Source organism: Arvicanthis niloticus, chromosome 6 (assembly GCF_011762505.2).
Source record: "Arvicanthis niloticus isolate mArvNil1 chromosome 6, mArvNil1.pat.X, whole genome shotgun sequence".
Classification (NCBI taxonomy): domain Eukaryota; kingdom Metazoa; phylum Chordata; class Mammalia; order Rodentia; family Muridae; genus Arvicanthis; species Arvicanthis niloticus.
In genome coordinates, this window is record NC_047663.1 from 20,538,697 (window position 1) to 20,564,157 (window position 25,461).

The 25,461-nt window shown below is 46.7% G+C and overlaps 1 long non-coding RNA gene across 1 annotated transcript; it reads left to right on the top strand.

Annotated features, from left to right (window-relative positions):
* The first annotated feature begins 16,206 nt into the window (after positions 1–16,206).
* LOC143442657 (uncharacterized) lies at positions 16,207–21,387 on the top strand. Its single transcript, XR_013110994.1, has 2 exons — positions 16,207–16,604; positions 18,628–21,387. It is a non-coding gene; the product is annotated as an uncharacterized LOC143442657 (long non-coding RNA).
* The last annotated feature ends 4,074 nt before the right edge of the window (positions 21,388–25,461 follow it).

Below are 25,461 nucleotides of genomic sequence, written 5' to 3' on the forward strand. Positions count from 1 at the left end.
GCACGCCTGTGGTGCACATATGTACTTACAGGCAAAACACCCATACACATAAAATATGCATGTGCACCCACACATGTGCACATGAACACACCGGCAGATACAAACAGAAGAATTAAAAACTATCGAACTGGGACTGGCAATATGGCGTGGTGACTGAGTAGAAGCCCTTGTCACCAAGTCTGACAACCTGAATTTGGTCCCCAAGACCCATATGTTGGAAAGAGACAGCTGACTCCTTCAAGATGTCCTCTGACCTCTATATGTACACACATACACACGAACGAACGCACGCACGCACGCGCGTGCACACACATACACACACACACACATATACATGTGAATAAATGAACATTATTATTATTTTTTTAATTGTGTAAAGGTGGCCCAACTACTTTTCAGTTGGAGGACAATGCCTGACATTAACCAATAATGTTCATTATAAAGTTATGATTCCTCAAAGCTCCCACAGTGTGTAAGTCTATTGAGCCCAGCAGTGAAATGAAGCCCTGCACACACCTCACACAAGTGTTCACCACCTCACACAAGTGTACACCAGTTTCTTTTGCACACTCCCTTTTCAGCATTTGATTGCTGCTTGGTGCAGGGTGAACTGTAGCTGGGGGCAATTGTTCTTCAGGTTGAATAAACTAGATGGGTATGGTGGTGTTTGCCTATAATCTCAGCACTGGGGAGGCTGAGGCAGGAGGATCAGGAGTTCAAAGCTAGCCTTGGCTACATCTAGAGTTTGAGGCCGGCTGGGCTACTTGAAACCCTACCTCAGAGAGAAAGAGCAGAGAGAGAGAGAGAGAAAGAGAGAAGAGAGAGGAGAAAGTTGGATTTACTAGATTGAGTAACATGACGGGCTGTGGGTAGTCTAACTATGGCCTCTGTATGCCGAAGAGGCTGAGAACCCCATAGATACCCAATCCACAAGAGTCCCAGTCTTGCACTGCGAGCACACAAGGCTCATTCAGTCCATGTGACTAAACTGACGCCAGGTGGTGGTGGCACACCCCTTTAATCCCAGAATCTGGGAAGCAGAGGCAGGGGGATCTCTGAATTAGAGGCCAGCCTGGCCTATGGCATGAGTTCCAGGACAGCCAGGGCTGCACAGAGAAACCTTGTCTTGGAGGAGGAGGAGGAAGAGGAGGAGGAGGAGGAGGAGGATGAAGAGGAGGAGGAGGAGGAGGAGGAGGAGGAGGAGGAGGAGGAGGAGGAGGAGGAGGAGGAGGAAGAAGACTTAACTGATGTGTCAATGGAGAACAGTGGTGATGCTGGTGGTGGTGGTGATAGCAGCAATAGACACATCATCCAGACAACACCCCCCCTCCCTACCTCTTTATATCTTGTCTGTCTGTTGAAGGTGCTGCCCACTCTCAGAGTGGGTCACTTCATCTCAATCAGTTGACTTTGGAAGCTCATTTACAGACATGCGCCTTGTTCCCTAGACAATTCCAGATCCCAGCAAGCTGACATTCAAGATAAGCCCTGGTGCATGGCTTGGATCTCTGCTTTTACATGAAAACCTTGTCCATTAAAAGCCATGTGTTCTCCAGCTATACAGAGGAGCCTGTGCCAGCTAAGCCCTCCCTCCTAGTCACTAATGAGGTGAGGGTCATTGTGTACTCTCTGGGCCACCTCACATGTTCCTTTGCTCACTGGATGCCACATCTCAAATCCATTTTCCACAAACCCTGAACCTATTAGTATTTTTATGACCCTGATGTGCCATCTACAGCTGCTCCTTATCTCCATCTTCCTGTCTTGAGTCTGCACATTTATGGTCACTATTTCAATTTATCGTTCTTCTATTTGGGGGGAACGTATTTCTCTGACTATTTTGTTCCTAGCTACTAATGTGGTGCCTGACACATACTGCATCAATATATAGTGATTGAATGGATGGGTAGACAAACAGATGAACAGATGTATAAACAAAGAAATGATGGTGGACGGGCAGATTGATAGATGGACATACTGTATATGAATGGACAGATGGAAAGATGGACAGAGCGACAGATGTGTGGATAAGTGGCTGGGCATCTGAATGGAAGAAGAAACTGTTGAATTAGTAGTATTCCCTTTTCCCTTGCTTTTTGGCTCTAAGGCAAATAGATCACTTAGTGGAAGCTCTGATCCAAAGGTCAGTTTGATAATGAGACACAATCCAGACTTTCAGAGATCACAGATCTGGAAGATGATGCTTTTGGAGAAGGGACACCACCCCGATTCTATAGCCCCAGAGAACTCTCTCTTGGCTGTAGTCATGGAACCAATATTCTCTGCCAATCAGTTGCTCACCTCCCACACCCTGTCTGAAATTAGGACAAGACTTCCTTTTGCCTTTGACCAATGGTTGGCAAACAATCAGCCTCCAGGGCTCGACCTCTGCCACCAGCAAGCCTCAGGGGCATGCCTGATAAGAGGCTTGTCAACCATTTCCACATGTCTGGAAGGGCGATGCTTAATAACTTAAAGGTGACATCAGGGTTGGGAGTCATATCCGATTGAGCAGAGAGACATGACCTAACTCGTCTCTCACCATCGTTCTGGCTGCAAGAGCTTGTCTTTATTAATTTCCTAACTGGAGCTGCTGGCTCAGGATTCTAAGCTGTCCCCAGAGCTGGAGCTCATGGCTGGGCTTAACTCCAGCATGACCAGGAGGGCACAGACTGAGCTGTCACCCACCATGGTGTCTGAGCTTTCCTTGGCCAGTGCTGGCTTCTACCACCCAACAGATGTCATATTTGAGGGAAGCAAACCCACATTTTCTGAAGGGTTTCTGGATCACATTGCAGGTCCCCTGGTAGTTAAAGGGATGGTTTTCTTTGTGCTCTTAAAGGTGATTTAAACCCAGTTTTCCAGGAACACAAATCCTGTCTAAAGCACCCTGTGCACCTGGCTGGAGAGTTGCAGGACTTCGTCTGAGCCTGTGGCTGTCTGGGGGAGTAAGACAGCTTTAGTTACTTTCCTTTCATATTCTGCACTGTAGATGGAGAAACCTGAATTCCTCATTGCCTTCCTCCTCAGCTCCCGCCTTGTATATTCACACACACACCACTTATGCACACACAGAAGCACACATGCACACATGCCAGCCTCCAGCCTGGCAGGTTTAGGGGCTAGCAGAGGCTCTGTTCAGATGAGCTGTTCTGTGGCCTTCGTGAAGTCACCTACCTTCTCTGAGCCTCAGTTTCCCTCTCCCTGGACCTGCAGGAGTTGTGGTACTTAGACATGGTACTTTATTTGCAGTGGTGTGAGGATGCAGTTTCACAAGACTATGGCTACAGTGAGTAGAGGCAGAGTCAGCCTGGTCTTGGGACAATAGGGTCACATCTGTAGAACCTAGCACAGTACCCGGCTTAGAGAGGGCCTTCAGTGGAAGTGAGGTCCTCTCCTCTCCTCTTCTCCCTTCTCTTCTCCCTTCTCTTCTCCCTTCTCTTCTTCCTTCCTCTCCCCTCCCCTCCCCTCCCCTCCCCTCCCCTCCCCTCCCCTCCCCTCCCCTCCCCTCCCCTCTCTTCTCCTCTCCTCTCCTATACCCCACCTCACTTGCTGGCTCACTTTCTTTTGGAGGGGAGTTTTTCTGAGAATCAAGCTCAAGGCCATGCTAAGCCCAAGCTAACCACTAAGCTGAAACTTTTCCTACCAGGGATCTGTATCCAGCAGACCTGCTGACACCTGTTGAGATACAGGAAACAGAGTAGACAATGGGGAAGGTTAGTATTCACTCTCTTGTTGATTTTCTATGTGGATTTACCAAGCCTTCCCCCCACCCCCTACCCCCGTTTAATTTTCTGTCCATAGAACCAGAATATCCTAATTCCTTGAAGCACCTTGAGTGAAATGATAAATTATTTAGGGCAAAATGTTTTCAAGACAAATATGTTTACATAAAAAGCAAAACAAAACACCACTGGTCACTGTGTTGGACACCTTTATCCCAGCACGCAGAAGGCAGAGGCAAGCGCATTTCTGTAAATTCAGGGACAGCCTGGTCTACATAGTGATTTCTAGGCCAGCCAGGGCTACATAGTGAGACTCTGCCTCAAAAACAAAACACCCAAGAAACATTGCTAAAGACAGATGAGATAGCACAACAGGTAAAACCAGTTGTTACACCTGTCAACAACCTGAGTTTGGTCCACGGAAACCCTGTTGGTGGGATAGCACTGGTTACACAAAGTTGTCCTCTGACCCCCACGTGTGCCCCTCCCCACTGTGTGAAAGCATTGCTGAAAGGAAGGAGGGATAGTGAGGAAGATGCTGAATCCAGACCTGCTTCTGTCATGGTGGTCCAGACCAGAACCTCTGCCCACTGCCCACTGTGGCCATGCACAAATTCTATATGCCCCTAACGGCCCCGTAAACCACTAACCCCCATACACCCTCTTCCAGAGATATCACTTAGACTTACGCCCAGAGGAAACTAGGGAGGGGCAGGTTCTATAGTGATGTCCCTTGGTAGGAATGAGAGTAAAGGTTCAGAACACAGCCTAGCAGCATCTTCCCCAAAAGCCTTGTCAGCTGCCACTCAGTCCTTAACATCTCCCGTCCACTCTTCCTTCACTGTCTTTCTATGGCTCTTTTCTCTAGGACCCCACACTTCTTCCACACTTTATCAATTTATAAAAGATCTCCCCAGTGGCGGAGAGAGTCCTGCATGTATCCTGACACATAGGTGAGTCTCCCTGCGGGTGTGAGAATCGAGTGTGGAGCTTGTATCTCTGCTAGAAGATCGTGGGCACCTGGCCTAGTTTAAATTAGTTTTAAAAGCCTTTCAGGGCTCTAGTCAGAGGTACCTAAGAGGCCTGAGAGGATGGGAGCAGATGAAACCAAGCTCTTTCAACTTAAGAATTTGTGACCCTTCTAAGGGTTGTGGCACAGGATGCAGTGCCTTCATCCCCACAAATCCCCTCCCTGAGTCCCCCAGCGGATCTCTGCAGAGCAGATGCCCAGGGTGTGGAAGGGGATACAATGCCCTTCTTTGTGGGGAGATCTGGGCCAGCAGTCAGGAGGAAATTAGACAGTGTTCTTGACAGCAGCTCTGTCTGGGGTGTCTGTGAAATATGGGCCAGAGGGGCTCCTTCCCAAGGCCAGTCATGGCTGCCGACCACCCCCATCCCACTCTGGGCAAAAAAGGAGATTGCTTGTTTGGAAAGAAGTGATATATAGCACTCTGCTTCCTTCCCTCCTCTCTTGAGGGGCTGCAGGGAGCTTATGTCTGTTCCTGGTAGGTGTATGTGCATGCTCGTACACACATGTGAGTAGGTGCCTGTACGTGTGCATGCACAGACATGGCTGTTTTCTGTGATTGTATGGTTCAAACTATTGGGCCAAAAGAACAAAATGTAGACCAAGAGAGTGGAGAGGCAGCTTCTAGGCAAGCATGAGGACCTGAGTTCGACTCTCCAGATCCCATGTCTGCAATCCTGGTGTTTCTATGGTGAGGTTGGGGGAAGAAAATCCCTGGAAGCTCCTGGGCTACTCAGTGGCAAACAACAAAGATACTCTGTCTCCAACCCTTGAAGTTGTCCTTGGACCGCTACATGCCTGCCATAACACAAGCTGTGGTGTATTGTATGTACATCCCACACTCGTGCATGAGACTGCATCCAAGCATATATATCACATATATGCAAATAAATAAATAAATAAATAGGGAGATGACAACCACTTTTAGTATCCCTGCCTTAACATAGACCCTGCTGAGGACCCACAGGAACTGGGACCTATCCAAGACTATCTAGAGAGCCACAGCATGAGAGGATGGGGTGGTACCCGACTTAGCATCCGGTCCCCTCATTCTGTCTTCCAAGCCATCTGTCTCACAAGGTAGGGACTGTTCTGGGGGACGGAGCAAAGCTCCTATCTTGGAAAAAGCTCCTGGGGCAGCTGTGGCCTTTGGCGCCTCCAGTGGCCCCTGAACCATTTATCTTCAAGGGAGGAAGTGGAGAGATCTTCCCACCCACCCACCCCCTTTGTGGCCAGCCAGGTCTCCACATCTGGGCCACAGCTGGCTGCTGAGCTGCCCGTGGTAGACCCATTCTCCCCCAAAGGACCATAAGAAAGGGAGCTCTCAACAAGCACACTCCAGACTCAACCCTAAAGGGTCAGTCTCAGTTTCCACATGGCCGAGCTGGGGCCAAGAGCAGCCCCTCCTTCCGGGAGGGAGGATGAAAGACTCTCAAGGTATAGAAATGATGAGAGGTCCAAAGACAGGCAGCTGCGGGGAACTCTGCCGCGGACACCCGGGATGCTCTGAGTGTAAAGAGACAAATGAGTTCTCCGTGGCAGCCCAGGTGGGGGTGGGGTTGAGACTGGTAATCTCGGGATAGGAAACCAAGATGGTGAGAATAGGAGGGACTTACACAGGCTCAAGTCTGTGTGCCTAAACGGTGCTTCCCGCTCGGTTCCTTCAGCTCAGGGCAGGCCTCTCTGAGAGCCAAACGGATCCACAAAACCGTGAACCAACAGACTAAACCCGAAGCTGGGCCCACGCCTTCCACCCCACTCTCCCTTCAGTTTCTGATGTTTGAATGTTTCCCTTGCGTTCCTTCGTTCTCCTCCCCTCTCCTGGCTACTTGAAGACTGGTCTTTTGAGCAAGCCCTCTGCTTTGCCTGTGTGTCTTCATCAGATTTTCCTGTCCCCAGAGAGCCAGAATTCTCTTGCAGGAGCAAGTTTCTTCCATGAAGAACCCAGATGGCAGGGTCACACGGGGGCAAAAAATGATATAGTGGCTTTAGGGTCCATCAGATCCTGTTAAATCCCAGCTTCTCCTCGTCCCACCACGAAGTGTCCCAAGCCGTGGCTTTCCTTCTTCATCCTAACCAAGCCGCCCCACGACTCCGTGCTGCAAAGCCCTGGCCTGAGCCAGATCTCAGGGGTAGGAGGCTGGAGGTAGAGGCAGGCAAGACCTCACCAGCTCTGGCAACCAAATAGTCTAGAAAACAGAGAACTTTAGCAAGGAGGGTCCAGAACAGATGGGTGGACAAAGGAGCTTGAGGTCTCTAAGAGGAGAAAAGAAAGTTGCTTCCCAGAAAAGTCCATGTAGGGGCCGGAGAGATGGCTCATCATTAAGAGCACTGGCTGTTCTTCCAAAGGACCCAGGTTCAAGTCCCAGCACCCACATGGTGGCTCACAATCATCCGTAACTCCAATTTCAGGGAATCCATATACTACACAGATGTTTATATTTATATAATAAGCAAAGCATCCATATGTATAAAATAAAAAATTTTTAATTTTAAGTTTCCATAAGTTTACTACTCCTAATGATAACTGTTTCAAAATAAAATGGAATACATCTCCTTTTAATAAAAAGCCAGATATGGTGGCAAATATCTGTGATCCCAGCACTCCCATGACAAGATGAGAGGCAGAGATAGGAAAGTCAGTGGGAAGCTTGCAAGCCAGCTAGCCTGGAGCACAGAGGCCAGCAGCAAGACAAGAGTCTCCATCCCCACAGGGCAAAAGGCAAATGAACTGCCAAAATGTTTCTCTGACTTCCCCACAAGTGCCATGGTAGATGCCCACCTAGGCATGGGCGCACACACATGCACACATATGCACACACATAATTTTTATCTGTCTATCATCTATCTATCTATCTATCTATCTATCTATCTATCTATCTATCTAACAATACGGTTTTTTGAGACAGGGTTTCTCTGTGTAGTCCTGGCTGTCCTGGAACTCACTCTGTAGACCAGGCTGGCCTCAAACTCAGAAATCCACTTGCCTCTGCCGCCCAAGTGCTGAGATTAAAGAAGTACACCATCACAGCCTGGTTAAAGTGGCAAGTGATTGAGGAAAATAACTGACCTCTGGCTTCCATGTGTACACGCATACGTGTGTACATGCCTGCACACACAAGAGCAAATGCATTAACCTGTACACACATACACCAAAGTCCACATCAAGAAAAACACAGCCATCCCTGCCTCCCAAAGGAATCTATGGTGGTGACACCACTCTGCAGAGTGGAGAGGACCTTGGAGGTCATCTCCTCCAGCTCCTTTGGCTGATGGGAAAACTGAGAAGGGCTGGTTTATGATCACCAAGGCATCAAGACAGATCAAGATAGACTTCTGACTATTCCCAGTGTTTCGTACATCTTCGCTGTGGCCTCCTTTGAGCCAGGAAAGGGACTATGTGTAGGGGCTGACCCTGCTCCTGTCAGTCGGAGGTCAGAAGACAAGCACAGGAAAAAGGCATGGGTGACAGCATCTAAGGTCGGAGCTCCCACTCTTTTGACCACGGCTTGATGTCCTCGTGAGCAATGATCCACCAGCAGAAGCAGGCTGGCCAGCACCGAAGGTCCCTATCTGTCTAGACTGTGCTGGCCCATTCTGCAGAGAAATTAGGCTCACAGGGGGCCTGGGGTACGCAGGATGGCCTCAAGGTTCCCGACAGCTCCGGAAGTCTGCACATAGTCTCTGGAAGACGGAGAGGTGTTGTCTGTGCAGAAAAGCCATTGGACATTTCCTTGTGACGGTGACAGAAACCATTCCTTCCTCTATAATCACCCCTCACTGCTATGCTGGCTCAGAGCAGACAGCCTGCAGAGAGCATGGGCTTTATTTTAAAATCCCTCTTGATTTTTTTTTTTTTTTTTTTTTTTTTTTTTTATCCCCGTGAATGCCTGAACTCCCAGGCAGAGGAAAGCATTTGAGCCTGTTCTTGAGTGTGCTGCTGGTGATGTGATGTCCCAGACGGGACTCTGGCAGAGCTCAGCTACAGGAACAAACCCCCGCTGACGTAATTTGAAAGAATAACCTACTGATTTCCCCATCTCCCTTCGCTGGATGCACCTTATCGAATGACAGGAGAAGCCAGTGTTTGGTTAAATGGTTCGGAGGTTAATTCTCAACAGATGGGAGGAGAATTTCCCTTTATTCCACTTGTTCAAGAGATCTGGTCAGCTCTTCTTGCTGGATATATGAGGCTCAGAGGACAGGGCAGGGCCGTTCTTCCCATCATGCCCTTAGAGAGCATCCATTTCCCACCCAGCCACCATGGCCCCTTAGGATCATCAGACTGAGCCCGTGGTCTCTGTGGGACCACACTGTGGGCTGGCCCAGCCAGGTGCAGATTATAGCTTCTCCATGGTTCCGGAATATTCTGTAACATCCAGACACTGCCCATTCCTGCTTCCTGCACTGTCTACCTGTCACTAATCCACTTCCTATCTGTATGGGTTATAGATTTACCAGTTCTGAGATAGATAGATAGATAGATAGATAGATAGATAGATAGATAGATAGTTGGGGAGAGAGCTCAGTTGATTAAATGCTCCCACACAGCATGAGGTCCTGAATTCAGTACCCAGAACCTTGTGTTAAAACAAACAAACAAACAAAACGAAACAAAACTAGATGTACTTGAAATGTCAGTGTGAGGAAGTTAAAGACAGGTGAACACACCTGGGGCTCCCTGTCAGGTAGTCTAGCTCAATTGTCAAGTTCCAGAACAAGCAAGAGACCTCATCTCAGATAAGAAGGTGGGGGCTGGAGAAATGCCTCAAGCAATTAAGAGCACCTAGTGGTCTTGCAGAGGACCCAAGTTCAGTTCCCAGCACCTGCATCAGATGGTTCACGATTGTCTCTAGCTCGGGCAGTGGTGGCACACGCCTTTAATCCCAGCACTTTGGAGGCAGAGGCAGGCGGATTTATGAGTTCGAGGCCAGGCTGGTCTACAGAGTGAGTTCCAGGACAGCCAGGGCTATACAGAGAAACCCTGTCTCAAAAAACAAAACAAACAAACAAAAAAATTGTCTCTAGCTCTTGAGAATCTGATGCCCTCTTCTGGCCTCAGATATCCATATACATGTCACACACACACACACACACACACACACACACACACACACACTTTAAAAACAAGAAGAATTTGGATGGTACCTAGGATCAGCATCCAAGGTTGACATCTGGCCTTCACATCCGTGTGCATGCACATGAACTCTCCCCCCAACACACACACACACACCTGATTATGAAACATGTAGTTTTTTTCTTACAAATGATGTTTCTAGTCCTACTCTACAATAAAATATCTTGAACAAATTCTGATGTGGATGTAAGAAGAAGAAATGTACTTTAGAAGCAGAACTGTGACCAGATGTAGTGGCGAACACCTTTCGTTCCAGCATTTGAGAGACAGAGCCAAGTGGACCTCTGTGAGTTCTGGACCAGCCTGGTGTTCATAGATAGTTCCAGGCCATCAGGAACTGTGTACAGACCTTATCTTTAAAAAACAAAACAAAAAAAAAAATCAAAAAACAAACAAACAGACAGACAAAAAAACAAGAGAGAAAAAGGAGGAGGTGGGTTATTTCTCTTTTGGTCTTTTTATTGTTATTTCTAATTGGTCTTTTTGTTGTTGGTTTTGGTTTTTGAGACAAAGTTTTTCTGTGTAGTCCTGGCTGTCCTGGAACTCACTCTGTAGTTCTGTCTCTTTATCTTTAGGCTTCATGTATGTATAGAGTTAGTTTTTCTGTGTAGCATGGAGGCAGAAGTTGTTGTGTTCTTTTATGTGCAGTTGCTCCGGTATCACTCACTAAGAAGACTATTTTACTCTCCGAATGATCTTGGGAGCCTTACTGAAAATCAGTTACAATATACATTTTCCCCCAGTTTCTCAGTCTTCTTTTGTTGTCAAGACACTATCTTGCTGTACATCCCAGCTGGCCTTAAGTTAGGGGTCCTTCCTTCCATCTCAGTCTCCCAAGTGCTCAGATCTCCAACATGTGCCACCATACCAGGCAAGACTCAGTTCTGTCCCATTGGTCTGTGTGTCTGTCCTCATGTTCATACCTCGCTTTTTTTTTTTTTTTTTTCTATTTCTGTAGCTACCTAGTTAAGCTTACAGAGGAGAATCTTTCAATTTTGTTTCTTTCTTCTTTCTTTCTTCTTTCAACATTTCATGACAGACAACCAATTATAATTCCATGTGAAGTTAAGGACTGAGATTTTTATTTCTGCAAAAATGGCCATTGAGATTTGTGACAGAAGCAGCTTTGAATCTTGTATTTGTCAGTGTTCTTCAGACTCAGTAGAGGACAGAGATACATGGGGGAATGGAGAGATAGGTAGGTAGGTAGATAGATAGATGATTGATAGATATATAGGTAGATACCTAGATTACATTAGATAGATTCGGTAGATAGATATGATAGATGACAAATAGATATTATAGAGATATAGATATGATAGATAAATATGATAGATAGATAGATAGATGATAAATAGATGTGATAAATAGATAAACAAGTATGATAGAAGATAGATGATAGATAGATAAATATATATGATAGATATGATTAATTGATAGATATAATAGATATGATTGACAGATAGATGTGATAGATAGACAAATATGATAGATAGAAGATAGATAGATAGATAGATAGATGATAGTAGACAAACAGAAAGATGAGAAGGATTCATTAGAGATTTTGCCATGAATTCCAGAGGCTGAGAAGTCCCCACCTTGTTGCATGCAAGCTGGAAAACCAAGGAAGCGAGCAGCATGGCTCAGTCCAAGTGCAAAGGCATGGACTGACATGTGACTCTCACCTCACCTGAACTGATGCAAATACAAGTCCCAAGACTAGACAACCTGGAGTTCTAGTGTCCAAAGACAGGAGAAGGGTGTCCTAGCTCCAGAGGAAGGAACGTTCCACTCCCTACTTTGTTTTTCCCAGACCCTCAGCCCATTGAGTGGCATCCACTCAGATTTGAAGGTGTGTGTATCTCTTCCTTACTCAGTCCACTGGTTCACAATCCAAATTCTTCAGGAAGCACCTTCACAAACATACCTAGAAATAATGTTTTATGTAATAGTTGTCAGGGTGTGCTGGCTAGTTTTGTGTCAAGTTGCCATGAGCTAGGGTCATTTGGCAAGAGTAAACCTCAACTGAGAAAATGTTCCTTCCCACCAAACCAGCCTGTGAGCAAGCCTGTAATGCATCTTCTTATTTAGTGGCTGATATTGATGGGTCCATCCCAAAGCGGGCAGTGTTACCCTTGGGGGAATGGCCCTATAAGACAGGCTGAGCAAACCATGGGGAGCAAGTCAGTAAGCAGCACTCCTCCGTGGCTTCTGCTCCAGCTTCTACCTCCAGGTTCCGGACCTGACTTCCTTTAAGAATGACTTTGTTGGAAACATGAAACAAGAAATAAGGCAGGCATAGTAGCACACACCTTTAATCCCAGCACTTGGGAAACAGAGCCAAACATATCTTTGTGAGTTCGAGGCCAACCTGGCCTATATAGCAAAGTCCAGGACAGCCAGAAGTACATAGTAAGACCCTATCTCAAAACAAAACAAAGCAAAGCAAAACAAACCAAACATATAAAACCAAGCAAGGGCTGGAGAGATGGCTCAGCGGTTAAAGTCACTTGTTATTCTTACAGAGGACCTAGGCTTGATTCTCAGTACCTACATGGTGCAATTAACTGTAACTACAGTTCCAGAGCACCCAACACCCTCTTTTGACCAAAGCAGGCATCAGGCATGCACGTGGTGCACATACATGCATACAAGCAAACACTCATCTACGTCAGATAATAAAATGATTTAAAAACAAAAGATAAACTGAAACAAACCCTTTCCTCTAAGCTGTTTTTGTCCATGGTACTGCAGCAATGAAAATCCTAAGACTCAGGGTACCCCAGTCAACAACACACACCTAAATTTAACCATCACAGATCTATAGACTGTCCAGAGACAACTCAGGGACAGTGTTGCCATTCTAATAATAATAAGCACCCCAATCCATGAATATTTGGTATCTTTTATTTAATTATCTCTTTTATTCCCTTTGGAATTTTGTAGTTCTCACTGCACAAGCCCCCTGGTTACTCACTGCTGGACGAGAGACACATGATGGACCAGGGGTCTTACATACAGATCTCATCCCTGATTCCCTGATACTCTGCCAAGTTAGGGTCCTGGCTGCATTTTGTTTGGAGAGGGGGAAAGAGAAAGAGAGAGAGAGAGAGAGAGAGAGAGAGAGAGAGAGAGAGAGAGGGGGGGGGGAAAGAGAGAAAGAAAGAGAGAGACAGGACACAGAAAGAGACAGAGACACAGACAGATAGATATATAGAGAGATTAACTTATAATATGGTATTGTGATTTGGGAAAGAAATTCTCCCTTTGGAATTTATGACCAAGTTGATCTTGTGTGTGAATGTGACACATACATGGATGTGCACTCACGCACGTGTGCACGCATGTAGAAGCCAGAGATCCAGTGTTTGCCTCAGTTACTCTCCTTGATTTTTGAGACTGCTCTCTCATTTGGCCTACGGTTTATTTACAAGATCGGCTGGCTAGATCCATCTGTTCGTCTTTCCGTGCATCTATCTATCTCTGCCCCCCCCCCCCCCGTTGATTTTATCTCTCTGGACAGCACTGACAAATGCAAGATTGTTTCTATCAAAATCATAAATGGACAGCAATCCCCAGAAACCCTTCTGTCTCTGCCCCTCAAGAGCTGGGATTGTAGGAACACAGCTGTACTGTGTTTTATGCAGGTGCTGGAAATCGGACCTCAGGTCTGCATGCTTGCATGGCAAACACTTTATCTATCATCTGGGCCATTTCCCCGGTCTCTGGAAACATAGTTTTAGTTCACAAAGCCAGATTTGACCAGTGCACCCTTGGTTTTTTAGTCCATTATAATAACTGAGCCTGTTGGTTTATAAACCACAGAAGTTTGGGCCTTCCTTCCTCTTATAAAGCCACTCACATCATCATATGGTCCCATCTTCATGTCCCCCCAAAGCCTAGGGGTTAAAAGGGTGGTAGCCTCCAAAATGCTAATCTTGGGGAGTAGTGGAACTATTAGGAGGTAGGTCCTAGTGAGAGATCCTTCCATCCCTGGGGCTGTGTCCTTGAAGGGACTCTGGCTTCCTGCTCTTCTTGCTGCTTCCTGGCTCACAACATAAACAGCTTTGCTCTATGACACACTCCTCCTGTGACAAGTGTCCCTTGCCAGAAACTCCAACAGTGGGACAGGTGATCTTGGAACTGGAACATCCAGAACAGTGAGCTAAAATAAACCTTTTCTCTTGAACTGTGTGTGTGTGGATCATACCTGTTATCCTAGGACTTGGGGGCTAAGTCATGAGGTCTAGGCCAGCCCTGCCCAGGATACATAGCAAAGCTAAAAAGAAATATATGTAGTGTGTGTGTGTGTGTGTGTGTGTATGTGTGTGCGCGCACGCATGGCACTCACATGTGTGCAAGTACATGCGTGTGCATGAGTATGTCTGTGCATATGCATACATGTGTGTGCATCTGTGTGTGTGTGCTTATGTGTATGTATACACGCATGTGTGCAAGCATGTGTGTATGTACATGCATGTATGTGCATGTGTGTACTCACTGAATAAATAAACAAATATAGTTTCTCTGTGTTTAAATTTATTGTTTGAAGTATCTTGTTCTGGTGATAGAAAGCTGAGTCATATTATAACTCCTTACAATACAAAGTGTCATAGCCCCTCAAAAGTAATTAAATTCTTCTCATTAGACCTGTATACTAAGGTCCGACTCAATTGTTAATATGTTGAATTTTGTTAATAAACCATTTGTAGATAGCTGCTGCTTTTTTTTTTTTTTTTTTTTTTTTTTTTTTTTTTTTTTTTTTTTTTTTTTTTGTCTGTATTATACCCTTGGTTTTGCTCCTGGCTTCCAGATTTATTTACCAGTCACTGGGACCTATTTACCACTTGGACTTCCACAGAAAAAGCTTGCTTGTCCACGGGCAATGGATGGTATTCCCTTTTAAGTGACACTTGCCTGGAAACCCCAGGTGACTTCAAACCAGGAGTACAAGTCAGCTGAACACACCAGCCCTGTCAGCAGGACTACAGGATGGTCAGAAGCAGCTGCCTAGGCTGGTCTTGAACTCACTCTGGAGCCTAATCAGGTCTTGAACTTGTGATCCTCCTGTCTCAGCCTACCGCCAGGTAGACAGAATTACAGGCCTAAACCAGCAGGCATGACCTTCCCTGGATGGCCTTACCCAAATGGATCCACCTAAGAATCGTATCCCTCTTCCACTAGGAGGCTAGCCCCTGAGTTTCCATGGCTTTCACAGCATAACATGTAGCAGTATTTAATAAACTCCCATGAGTCACTAAACTAATCATTGGGTCAGTTGATCCTAGTGATGAGCTCAGTGCTCCCACCCCTTCCCCCAGCCACTGGCAAACGTGTTTGAACAGTATGGCCCTGCCTATATTCCTCCAGCATGGGGAAGCAGAGGCAAGAGGGGATAGTCGGCCATAAGTTTTGTTAGCATCTGAGAAAGCAAGACTGTAAAAGTGTGTAGGGATGTTCCACTCCCTGGGCAGCTTAGTAGGTGAGAGATAAGTGGGTGTCTCAGGGGTGGGGGATGGTAGGTGTGCAGGATAGAAAGAAACATGGGGGCAGGGCTGGAATGGCATTCAGTTGGTAGAGCATTTACTTAACAAACATGAGGCCCTGGGCCTGATTCCCAGCACCACATAAACCAGGCATGGTGACACACATTTATAATCCTAGCCTTTAGGAGGTAAAGGTGGGAGGATCAGGAGTTCAAGGTCACCCTCAGCTTCATAGCAAGTTTGAGTCCAGCCTGAGTTACACAAGACCCTGTCTTAAGAGAAAAGAGAGGAGAAAGGAGAAGAGAGGAGGGGAGAAAGGAAAGGAAGAAAATACAGGTGACTAGGAGCCCCAAGAAGTAATAGACTACTAGACTGCTAGACTCTGTGTGTGTGTGTGTGTGTGTGTGTGTACCAACACATGTGTGATTTCCTGAAGGAGACAAAACAACAGAATCCATACTGTGGAAGCCAAGCCAGTCCCAGAAGGATCCTGGGGTTACTGGAGTTACAAGAGCTTATGACCAACCACTGAGTTGGAATGAGGGAAAGAAAAGACAAGAAGCTGAGGCTTCATCCTGTGGCTGCTATAGAACCCTGGGGGGAACCTGATGGTTACTTGGTCCCAGGACAAACACATTGGGCTCTGGGAGGCCACAGAAGCAGCTGGAATAAGTCCTGTGAGAAAAGAGGAGAGAGACCTGTGCTCAGGCGACAGTTGTCTGTGGTGGTTCACAGGGGACAGTCAGGAGGTGAGGTCATGTGAGCCAGAGAGCAAAGGAGGAGAGAGAGCCTTCTGGAAGTCTCCCAGGTTTCCAGCTGTTTGCTCTCGGGAGAAGACGAATTACTCTTCAGCTCTTCTCTCTTTCCCAAAGTCCCGGGGGAACCCCAGAGCCGCCTCCCTGCTGCTCCACCCCACTTTTCCCTCTCCCACTGCTTGTCTGCAGTGGAAGGGGAGCAGGGATGAAATCATGGAACAAAGGGATTACAGTCTCGTTTCTGCCCTTCTCTACAGTGGAAACCTCTGCTGGGAGAAGGGAGGTTTGGGAGGAGATTATGGATCTGCAACGGGAGCAGCCAGGAACTACCATTCTGATGGGCTACAACCTTCTTGGTACCCTCCCTTCGGCAAAGATGCTCTTCTTCGCTGTCCCCTGCATGCAGCCTCCTCCACCCTCTTCCATGTGACCCATGGAGAGGGCACCTGCAGAAAGCCCTCATAAAAGAGACAGGTGAGAGAAGGAAGGACCAGGTAAAGGTAGAAGGCTTTGATTTTGTGACAGGTTCTCTCACTTCCTAGCTGTCCACATGCCACAAGCATTGGAACCTCCAGAGCCCCAGAGTCCTTATTTGTTTGTTGGGACACAGGGTCTTATACAGCCCAAGCTGGCTTCGAACTTGGTATGTAGCCAAGGGTGATGAACTTCTTACTTTCCTGCCTCTACGTCTCCAGTGTAGGGATTACAAGCGTGTTTCACCAGAGTGAGTTTTTCCTCATATATGAAAGTTTTCCCTCATATATGTACAACCCCTTTTTAAGTATCCATTATCTATGATCAACCATGATCAAAAAATATTAAGTGGAAAATTCTAGAAACAATCCATGAGTTTTAAGGAACTTTTATGATGGTACGTTGTTATTATGACTGTTATGTTGTGGTTATAGTTATCACTCTTTTACTGTGGCCCATCTATAAACTGAATTACATCTGTGTGCACGTGTAGTAGTACACAGGGCACTTGGCACTAAGCACAGCTCCCAGTCTGTTGGGCATCTGGGAGTGAGCCCTGTCCCTCCCAGGGATACAGAAGGACTGTGTACCTAGCTTGTAGACGTAACTTCAGTGACCAAGTGAGGTTGTATCTGGGATGGAAAGGTATGGATTAAGAGGGGTCTGGAAACTAGGACCCCTTGAACAATTGCAATCACCCTTGGGGGAACATGGATAGGGACCCATCTATGTGCATCTACAGAAGAACCAAAAGTCAGGTTTAACAGACATTTAAATGTGTTTTGGAAGCATGACCTAGCAGATGCTTCCAGATCAACTAAAGCAGCTCTAGGAAGAAAGTTTATAGCTGTGGGCATTGATGCTGCAGCCCAGAAAGAATAGAATGAAAATCCAAATGAAGTGAGAATCAGACATAGTGCCAATCATCCTAGGAGGCACCTCGAGGTTTTGGACAAAAAAAACAGTCCAATCTACAAAGCAACAAATGGCAAGAAATCATTAATATCAAGGTAGAGATTAATGAAATGGAGTCAAAAAAACAAACAATAAACAGTGTACAGGGCTGAAGAGATGGGTCCGTGGTCAAGAGTGTGCACCGCTCTTCCAGAGGGCAAGCGTTTGATCCCCAGTGCCCCTCTCCATGAGGTCATAGCTGCATGTCAACTCCAGATGATCTAATACCTTCTGGTCTCTGAGGGCACGTGGATTTGAGTTCACATGCCCCATCCCCCAACACAGGCATGCACACATAATTACAATAATAAAAATTATCCAAAAAATGCATAGAACCAAAGAGTCAGTTATTTGGAATGAATATATTCATACACACACACACACACACACACACACACACACACACACACACATATTCCTTCATCCTTAAATGACAAATTTTCACTGGAATATTCTAGGTACTTGGGAAGTCAGGTTTGAAATTGAAGAGTGTATGAGGTACCACAGCCTGGGAAGGGGTAGCCTTGGCTCTGTCCCATGCCTGCTTCTCTACTCTCTCCACCCCACCAAGACATGGCAAAGGCTTTCTGAAGATACACAAGGCAGCTCTAGCCACCCCAGATCTGATGTCTAGACACACACACACACAAGAGACAGAGAGAGACAGAGAGAGAGAGAGAGAGAGAGAGAGAGAGAGAGAGAGAGAGAAAGAGAACATCTGGTGACCAGAGATTCACTCTGGGGCATCTTGGGACTCGGGGCGGGGGTTAGGAGAAAAGCCATTACAGCTTCCAGAAGAGACTGCAGGGGAAAGAGGCCAGGAACCTAGAATTGTCCAGCATAGGGAAGAGACAGAGCCACCTCAGCAGGTCACATCCTCTCAGCCCCATGGACTCCATATCCTGTGGCAGGATGCCTGTGTGGGGCCTGGACAAAGACTGCATGCTCTGTTTGATGTTATACAGTTCCTGAGTGGAAAGGATTATTCTCATCTCACCCCTCCCCCAGGCCAAGGTCCCCCACCCCCACCCCCCGTCCCCATTCTCCACTCCTGTTATATTTTCTTTAGGCAAGATCGGGGATAATTTACACAGCAGCAGATCAGAGGCGTGGAAAGAGTAGATGACCTTGGGGACAGATGCAACAGGATGCCAAGAACGCTTGGGTCAGGTTCAAGACTCCTCAGACCCAGGAGCTGCTAAGCCTCTCCCTTCCCTCCTCCCTGGAAGACTTGGACACTTGTTATTTATTATCTGAGAGCAGAGAACCCGAGAGCCTGAGCCAAGAGCATAGCCAAAAGCCTGTAGGGAACTGATCCAAGCTCGGTGAAGAATGAGTGTTGGCCAAGAGGACCTAGAGAAAGAAGGTGATGGCTGCCTGGACAGCCCAAAACAGCTTAGAGACCTCCTGCACTATAAAACCAATGTCCAGTGAGACTGCACACCCAGGCTGGATGAGACTGCAGAGAGGCACACAGAGATGCCTGGGGTCTGGACCAGGAGCTGAGAGCAGGTGCCTAGACCTGGCTGAGCCAGGGGTGTGCATTCTGAGAACCAAGATCATTTGATGCCATCTCCTAACTATGGGAATTGGAAGTCTTCTCTTCTCTGACTCTCTATTTCCTCATCTGTAAAATGGGATAAGTGGTACTTTATTTTCAAAGTAAAGGCTTAGTTACATAAAGCCCTGTACCTAGAACAAAGAAAAGAGTCAGCCAAAGGTACCCTGTGGTGATTATCACCATGACAACAATTCCTGGAAGATGTCTCGGAAGTGCTAATTGAGGGCTGGAAAGATGGTTCAGTGAGTGGCTATGGTTATGACTTACTTCTCCTTTGCCATGCAAAAACACCCTGACCAAAGGCAACTTATGAAAGAAATTATTTTGACTTGTGATTCCAGAGATACCAGTTCTCCATGTCTGGAAGGCATGGCAGCAAGCAGCAGACATGGGGGCAGGAGGAGGAAGCTGAACAATCACCTCTTCAACCTCAACTATGAAACAGAGAGAGAGAGAAAAAAAAACCCGGAAGAGGAGTGTGATGGCTAACCTTGGTTGTCAACCTGACCTTATCTGGAATCAACTAAATCCCATGCAACTAGGCACATCTGAGGGGTTTTCCCAGTTGGATTATTTGAGATGAAAGATCACCCTAAGGGTGTGCCATGCCCTCCAGTGCCAACCCACAGAAAAGGACAAGGAAGCAGGAATCTCTGGGGTTTGCCCGCTTGCCCTCACTCTCAGTAGCAAGTTCATCTCTCCTGAGCCATTCCTTTACCTGTGTTTATAGCTTTAATTTTTTTCAAAACCTATTTTTAATGATGATTCATAAACACTTTGACCTCTCTTTTAGCCTATCACCCACCAGAGGTAGTGGAAAAGAAAGGATACGGGGGAAGTGGACCTGTTTAGAAAGGCTCTTTGGAGCAACTCCTGCCTGTGTTGCCTGGAAATCAGCAGTTCATTCACAGGTCAGCAGTGGCAGCTCATAGAGTTGGGATAGCAAACAGGAATCAGCAGTGGTGGCACTATGTAGCAGGGACAGCCAGGCCTTAGCAGGAGGGACCAGGAGGGACACCAGAAGTTCTCAGTTGTGCCTCTCTCAGGGAAGTAAAGATCAGTGAGGGTGAGAGACCAACAAGCATTGCACAGAGAGCTCTATAAGCAAGCCTAGCTCAGCCTCCATCACTGTCCACCGAGTCCTATTTATAACCCTCCAAACATCACGTGTCCTCTACGTGTCTTGCCTCAGCACGTGTGTTTGTCTCAGCTGATATCACTCTGCCAATCAGCCCGAGTCCAAGGAAGAGGCAAGAAAGCTGCAGCACACCACCAGAAGTTTTTGGTGCATTTCTCTCTATGGCATCCAGACAAATGCAGCTCGTCTACAAAATGTAAGGCAGACCAATATGTGAGTGTTGTTAGCAAAGAATCCTTCATCACATGTCCTTTCACATGCTTGCTTTAGCAGAACATCCTCTCTCCTGTGTTTGCTTCAGCACAATGTTCCTTCACGAGTCTGTCTTAGTCTTTCACCTAAGCGTTCCTTCACGTGTTTGCCCCAACAAAACACCATCCAACACAACTGACTCTCCAAAGAACCCTTAAGTTTCTACCCACTTCTTCGGGATTCCGATGAGAACTAAAGACTGGCAGCTCTCCAGGACTTCCATGGACTCCAGCTGCAGGATGGGACAGCCAAAACATCCAGAATGAACAACCCCAGATGCTTCATCTTACTATGAGAGGACAACCCTTGCTGGACTACTCAGACCACTGTCCTTTATACATGTAGTTTGTTCTATCATTTCTGTTCCTTTTGGGAGACACGGCTAATGCATGGGGTAAGGCCATGAACTCTCAAAGCCTGCTCCAGCAAATACTTCTTCCAACAAGGGCACACCTCCTCCCAGGACAGTACCGCCAACTGGTACATGCTGAATACTCAAGCCTATGGGGAACTATTTCTCATTCAAACCTCCACACCATGTAAGCCTGAGTTCAATCCCTGAACACATTAAAAACAGTAGAGATGTGGTGGCACCCATCCTAATCCTCTGTTACCTGGATGGGAGGTAGTGGGGGAGGTAGAGGTAGGGAAGCTTTCTAACCACCTAACCTAGAGTACTCTGCACAGTGGCAGAAACAAGAAGACCTTGTTCAACAAGGTGGAAATCAAGAACAACCCCTGAAAGTTGTCCTCTGACATCCAATGTACATTGTGGCACATTTGTACACCACCTCAACCTACACACACACACACACACACACACACACACACAAATGAATGAATATAAATGTTTAAATAAAATTAAAGATGCTAGTTGACTTGACTGTGGATAGTGTTTGTCAGATTGTGTCCCACACGTGAGCCTTGCTGTCTTCCTCTGGGATCTCTAGTATTCTCTTGCTGTCTATGATCAGAGTTTGTCTGACAAACTCAGCAACAGACCTGGCTGAGTACCTGCTGCCCAACACAGCTCAAAGCACATAGAAAGAAGATACCACTGGAAACTCAAATCCTGTGGTGTGTGTGTGTTATATGTGTGCATGTGTGTGTATGTGTGCATGTATGTGTGCATGTGTGTATGTGTGCATGTATGTGTGCATGTGTGCATATGTGTGTGCGTGTATGTCTGCATGTGTGTTGTATGTGTGTTGCATGTGTGCGTTGTATGTGTGCATGTGTGTGTCGTATGTGAACATGTGTGGTATATATGTGCATATGTGTGCTATGTATGTGTCGTATATGTGCATGTGTGTGTTGTGTGAATGTGTGTTGTATGTGTGCATGTATGCATGTGTGTATGTGTGTATGTATGCATATGTGTACATATACACATGTGTTGTGTGTGCATGTATGTGTATGTGTGTGTTGTATTGTACATGTGTGTGGTGTTTGTGTGCATGTATGTTGTGTGTGTGTGTATATGTTGTATTGTACATGTGTGTGTGTTGTATGTGTGCATGTGTGTGTATGTGGAGGCCAGAGTTTGACACTGGGTATCTTCTTCCATCATTCTACACCTTTTTTATTTTTTTAAAACAGCATCTCTCTTAACCTGTAGCTCACTGACTCCTCCCGGCTGGCTGGCCAATGACCTTCCTGGCTCCATCTCCCCACCCATATGAGGCGGTTATGGATGCTGCCCTCTTACCCAGTTCTTAAGATGGGCCTGGAGATCTGAGTTCAGGTCCTTGAGTTTGTCCTACAGGTATTTTACCCACTAAACCACCCCCTCAGCCTTCAAATCCCTTCTCAGGGGGAGTGTTGCTCCCTAAAAAAACCTGGAGCTCAGGAGGGTTAGAGGATTTGCCTCACAGCACACAGCAGGACACAGGAAGTCTAAGCTAAGCCTGTCTGTCCACCTGGCACCTCTCTTACACACACACACACACACACACACACACACACACACACACACAGTAGTGACCAGGCAGATGCACCTGACAGAACCTCCAGGTCCACCTGAGCAGCTCACAGTCCACTCCCGTGCTCCCCATGCTCCTTGGCCTTTGAGTCCATGACACTGTTTCAACATGTTTAGACTTTGTGGCGGGAACAAAGCCCCTCTGGGTCTAGATTTTCAGGAAGCCATGGCAGGAGACAAAGACAAACAACTCAATTAGTAAAGTGGTTGTTCCTGTGATCGGTTTTCTTCTCTCCCAGGACATTGACGTACTTGCCTCCTGGCACCCTCGAGGTTCTGCTGTGACATCCACAGGACCGGGATGGCTGTCCCATTCCACAGATGAGAATCCAGCTCTGCACAGAGGGATAGGATACACCCGGAAGCCACCGCCTGTGGCCAAGGAGAAAAGCTCAGGGCTTGAACCTACATTCACCAGCCTCTCTAGGCCCTGCTACTTGGACCCATTCCACCAACTCCCTCTGAGGGATCCCCAGACCCCACTTTGCCACTTGAGCCATCATTGTGAAGGTTGAGACCAGCTGCAGACCATTTGTCCGAGGCTTCTGTTTGCTCTGCCTCTTGGCAGGGGTCTACAATGCTACATTAACTGTTCTTTTCTGGCTTATTTGTGGGCAGTAGAAGTCTCCAAATTGCCATGAACGGAGGCACCTGGATCTCCAGGGACAATTTCTGAGTCCATCTCTCCACCTTGTTTATTTGTGAAGTGGGAACACAGACACAACGGGTGTATGTTTTACATTAAGCCGAGTAGGGGCTTGTGGCATTTCTGTCTGCACTTGAGACATGTTTATACTGCTGGGTCCATTATGAATCTGGTTAATATCCTTCAAATTCTCTGAGTCCTTCCGTCCCTCCAGCCAGGAAGTGGGTAATGTTCGCACAGGGAAGAAATTTCCAGGCACTCAGACCTTTAAGCAAATGAGGACTTTTTTTTTTTTTCTTTAAAGGGATTGGGGGTGGGCTTGTTGGGGGAAAAAAAAGAGAGGGAGAGAGAGAAAGAGAGGGGGGAAAGAAAAATTAAACCCTTCCTGTTCCACTAATCCTTTCCTCACAGATGATTCCTGGGGTTCTAGAGATGGAAAGGGAGGGAAGCACCAGTGGGCAGAGAATGGGGCCCTGGCAACAGCATCCCTTTGCCCTGGAGAGGCTGGGATAGGGACTTGAAGGTGAGCACCCCTCCTCCAGGAACCGGAAAGACGGGAAGATCTCCAGCCAAGGTCCTCTGAGGGCTGCCTTTGTCGGCTGCTTCAGCCCGGGAACAGGCTTCCCACAGGACTGCTCCCTGCTCGTTGGCAGCTAGCTCCCTGCTTGCTGGCAGAACACACAGGTATTATTTTAAGGAGAAAAATGAGATTGCTGTTATTGCTATATTCCTCCTGTAGAAATGGTAGCTTGGCCCAGCCAGGACTGAGCAGAGAGGCGATCGGTGCCAAAGACGGGTGAGCTCATCGCATGAGGGGATGTAGGTGTTTCCAGCAAGCATAGTGTGGAAGAAAGGTTCCATGCTTGGAATCCCAAGTCCTTAGTCAAAGCAGAACCCTTATGCCCTGTGTCACCTCCTCCCCAGTCATCTGAGCCCATCCCTATTTGATCCTTCTGTCTTCTTGTGTCTCTGACCAAATGCTCACCACTTGCCATATTATCTTGCAGCTAGACTAGAAAGAAAATAAGGGAAATACTTGGCACTTAGTAGGTGCTCATTTAATACCTCCTTCTCTTCCTTCTTGCAGAAACAAAAGATATTGTATAATTAAGGAACTATGACCAGGGCATGGTGGTGCATACGTACAATCTTAGCATCTGCATGGCCTATGTGGGCTACATAAGACCTGTCTTACAAAAGAAAGAGCTGGGTGTTGTGCCATGGAATGAATCATAGTCTCAGCACTAGGGAGGCAGAGACAGATGGATCCCTGGAGCTCACTGGCCAGCTATCCTACTCAAATCAGTGAACCCTGGCCAGTGAGAGACTCAGCCTCTAAACAGAAGGCAGGGCCAGTGAAATGGCTTGGTTTGTAAAGGCACTTGCCACCAGCCTGCCAACCTATGTTTGATTCCTCAGATCTACATGACAGAAAGAATCATCTCCCACAAGTTATCCTTCAGCTCCACATGTGCAGCACGGCACACACACACTCACACACACACACTCACACACACAGACACACACATACAAATACACACAAACACATATACAGACATACACACAGACACATACAAAAATACACACATATACAAGACACACACCAAGACAGACAGACACACAAACACAGACACATATACACAGACACACAGAGACACACATTAAAATTAATAAATATATTTTTTAATTTGTTTTTGAAACAAATGTGAGGAGCTGGAGGTTCATCCGTTGAGAACACTTTCTGCCTTTGCAGAGGACCTGAGCTTGGTTCTCAGCACCCATGTTAGAGGCTCACACACTCCTGCAACTTTGACTCCAGAGAATTTGACATTTCTGGCCTCCTCAGGGACTTGCAGACACCTGCACGCACGCACACACACACACACACACACACACACACACACAAATTAAAAATACCTCTGAAGAAAGAATAAAGGTGTAACAGCACCTAAGGAACAATGCCTGAGGTTGCCCTCTGACCTACACACACACTCACACGCACACACACATGCCATTGACACACATAAATATACACATACACATGTACATACAAAAAGAAAGAAGATGGGAAAAGAAAAGTGAAAAGAAATTGTGAGACTTTGAATTTACAGATATCAAATATCCACAGGCCACTAGGAACTGTGGAGACATGGTTATTTATTGGTCCCGTCCCCAGATTCCTGGCAATAGCCTAGGAATGATACAAGCCATTCTAAATTAAGCCCAGAATTAAATTAAGAGGAAGCTTCCAGGGCATAGGGGAATTTTCCTGCTCCTTCCCATGGAAGGACTGGCGTGGCCAGGAGCCAGGTCACAAAGGACAGT